Here is a 3,991-nt window from a genome sequence, read left to right as displayed (position 1 = left end):
CTGAAGAAAAGAACACGTCTGCAAAATCTGTTAGAGAAGAGCTATTCACGTTCCTCTTTTTATTCCTCTGCTTCCACCATCACAAAGGAAACCCCATTAAAAAAGCCTATTAAAAAATGACTGTTTACTATACTGAAGGGAGAATGGACCAAATGAGGCCTTCATCCACGACAGCTTGTCTGCAGTAATTATTTTAAAAAGATGAAACTGTAAGAAAGGCAGCTTCAAAACCACATTTGTCTGACAGTTTTCTTCAGACATTAGAAAGAGAAGAGCAGATAAACAGAATAATCCTGTCCCAGTCTTGTTTGGCTTAAGCAAAGAGCTCTTTCTTTAACTATGAGTGTTCTTTGGTATTACGTGTTTCAAGTATTTCAGAGCACACAGTCGCGCAGGTCGAACTATCTTGAAGATTGTTGGCAGCCTCACAACTGGTCCAATTGTAGTAACAATTATTTTTAACATCATGAATCTACCTTTGATTGCAATTAAACATTCACCTATTCTCAGGAGAGTGCAGACCTAGATTTTTGTATGCAGATATCCCTGTATTTGTATCTCTGCATTTCCAAATACATATTTACATAACATAAAGATTATATTTCTGAGTACACCTTTCAGCAACATATTGTCTATCAGAGAAAAAGGCTTTTTACCATCAACTTTCCCACCTGCGTTGTACTTCACATTCGACCTTTCTCTAAAGAAAATAAACCTCAGACCTCAGAGTCCATTTTTGTTCGGCAAAGATGAAAACAGGTTGGTTTGTGGGTATTTTTTTTTTTTTTACAGTTCATTTATAATTCAAAGAAGGCATTTTCCCAAAGCATTGTCATACCACAGGTCTTAGTTGCAGAGCCATATGAGGAAAGCTGTTTAAAAGCACAACCACAAAGCCTAGATTTATTATAAACTAATCTTGGCTCTAGAGTTGCGGCTTTATCCCTAAGCAAAAATACATGGAAGTAGAAGATAATTTGTCCAAGCGAGACTAGATGAAAATCAAAGGACTGTCCCTTTAAGAAATGCTGTTGCATTACAGCTCTGCTCCTTTTGTGCTTCAGTTGAGCAAGTTAGAGATGTTAAACAGAATGGCACATCACAATAGGACATGAAATGAATTATAGCATAATGAGCGAACACATCTACTGCGTTATTATTATACACAGTCACCTTTTATGTATTATGTAAAAGAACCCAACTTGAGAGATCTAGCTCATTTTTCATTTCAAAAGAATTTTGTAGAGAACAGTTATAGTGTCAATTACTTCAGTGCCAAATAGCAGATTTTTTGAAAGCTGAAATGCGCAGAAGGGCCACGCAGAGGCAAGCACATCACCGGTCCCTTGGACAGCACTGATCTTAACACGCAGCAACAATAAATTTCAACCCTGTTTTGCCATCGAGCAGGATCACTGCTCTGCTTAGGATACAGGACAACGCAGCTCTGACAGGTTACAGGGAGGTCTTACCTGTGTCTTGGGAGGATCTTTGCAGTTATACCACCTTCCTATTTTACAGGTAGTTGCCTGCACTGATGAGGGGTTTTTATTCGGTAAAACTGATGTCCTGCGGAAAATAAGGCAAAGTAAAATGGAACGAAACACCCCTTTCCAGCAGAAAATACCACTCCCAGCAGTAGCTTGCAAAAATAAGGTTGACCTGCAGCAAAGAGAGTGGCAGGTCAAAATCAATTGCAACTTTAAAAAGAGATGATGACGTTTTCAAGAATTTGTTACTTCTTCTCAGAACAAAGCACCAACAGATTCTTTGACTATCAAGGACTTGTCCAAACTAACGCCTAGGCCACCCACAGACCATCCTGCACAAGCTCAAACCTGTGTTCATCAAAATTTACACATGCTTATATGGAAAATAATACTTTACCTTAACATCTTGAATTATAACATCTCGTATGGCCTTGTGCTGTTTCACTTATCAAGAAAAAGAATTCGGCTGTAAAGAAGTCATCAGAGAAAAGTAACAATGGAAGCTATATACTCTAGATGGTGTCTTCCAATGAACATGATCGCTTTTTTTTGTTGTTGTTCAAGATAAAATATTTGGTTTATACACCCCATTCATTTGTAGCTTATCTGCATGCAGCCAAAAGGACTATTGCATGGGTGAAACACTTAAACAGGCTAATAATTTTCATACAGCTGATAGTGGTTTAACAACTCCTGGAAATATAGTTCTCCTCTTTAGAGGAATAACTTCATAATCTTTTATCTACTGAGAACCAAATACATTTTAAGAAAATTATAAATATTCTTTTTATCTTACTGAGATTTGCTGCAAACATCAATGCACCTACTCACCACACATAATCTGTAACACAAGAAGAGCTTGAAATGCTTTTATGTAAACAATTACAGATTTTCCTATGGTTTCTAAAAGGCTATTTAAAACTCTTTTAATAGCAGAGGACCTTGAAAAAGGCTAGAGAATTTCTAGCAAAATCTCAGTATTTCCTTTAACTTTTGCACAATATTTACCCTGCTGACACCATTTTTGTCTCAAATCCTTATACAAACAATGTCTGTAATAAAAGCAAACATATTTTTACCAGTTTCATATGAAGCAGGCCTTGGAACAGAAATGCAAACAAAGATACTGGTGTAAATTAATAGAAGCATATGCCAACTCCTAGAGCTCATCAACTACCTTCAACTATCTCCATTCACAGAAAATGCCACATTTACCCTGACAGAACAGAAGGTATACGGAAGTCCAAACAGCATCCAACCACCAGACTTCCCTAACTACCAATACCTGTTATTATAACTGATCAGCAAGGATGCACGTGGCAAAAGAAAGAGGTACACTTCCACACTTGCTGTACGCCTCCTGTTCCCGTAACAATGCCTAATGAAGGCTTTCAACGTCTAGAGAAGGCTTTCAACCACAACGTAGTCTTTTGTCAAAGTTCACCCATCCAGAATCTGGGTTCAGAAAAGGAGAGATGAGAATCCTCTTTTGATCGTTTATTGATTAGAAGGATGTTTAGACACTCGGAGTAAGCTCAGTATTTTAAGTTTCTGGTCTGCCTAGGAGTCTACTTCAAGCCTCCCTGTTACATTAAATCCTCCCAAGAGAGCAGTACCTCCAAGAGTAACATCCTAGTGTCCAACAAACATTGAGAGACATCATGACATTCCTCAGGGAGGTAATTAATTTTATACATGGTTCTGCATAATGAGACACGGTGTGCAAGTGTTCTAGACTCTGGAATATCTGTAGTTTTGTCAAGGTCTCACACTAGCCTGTCTTTTAATCTCAGATTTCCTGAAGCAGATATGTTAAAAATACGTTTCTGTCCTTTAGGCAATCTTCCACAGAAATAATGTCATGTAGTTTATAAATGAATCCTAAGTAACGGGTAATAGTCATACTTCCCAATTTTAGAACACAGGTATCAAAGTGTCTCATAAAGATGTATATTTATAAACCGTATTTTAAAAGGGGATAAAAGCGGGGGTAAAGTAGCTTCATAGAAAAAATTCCACAGGTTTCAGTGGAGGACATTATCAGGATATTTTATTAGGACCCACTGTGGAATAACTGATTGTCTACAGCCATTACAGGAGAAAGAAACATCATTTCCATCAGAGCGTAATATCCCATACTCCAACTGCAGTCAAAGCTGTAGGCATACGTAATGTAACAGAGAGCAGCATCAAACATGCTTCTAAAGTCTTCTGGCTTGGCCAGAACAGGATTTCAGAAGAAATGCAACAAAAGGATGGCTGCATTCCAGTTGGGTACCATTCCACATACCTAACTTCAGCTGCATCAGACTGAATTACACCTAAAACTAGCGTGAGGCCACACGAAACTCAGATCACAATTTTCTTGTGGTGTTACCATTGCACACTGGTACGCTAAACAAGTTCTCTGAAAGGTTATGCAGGAAGGCTGACAATGATTCCTCTGGGGGACTGATATTCAGCTTCAGAAAACATGGTGTTTAAAAAGGAAAAAAAAAAGG

Source organism: Buceros rhinoceros, unplaced genomic scaffold (assembly GCF_000710305.1).
Source record: "Buceros rhinoceros silvestris isolate BGI_N320 unplaced genomic scaffold, ASM71030v1 scaffold3648, whole genome shotgun sequence".
NCBI lineage: Eukaryota > Metazoa > Chordata > Aves > Bucerotiformes > Bucerotidae > Buceros > Buceros rhinoceros.
The sequence above is the reverse complement of the archived record's forward strand: the minus strand, read 5'-3'. Positions refer to the sequence as shown.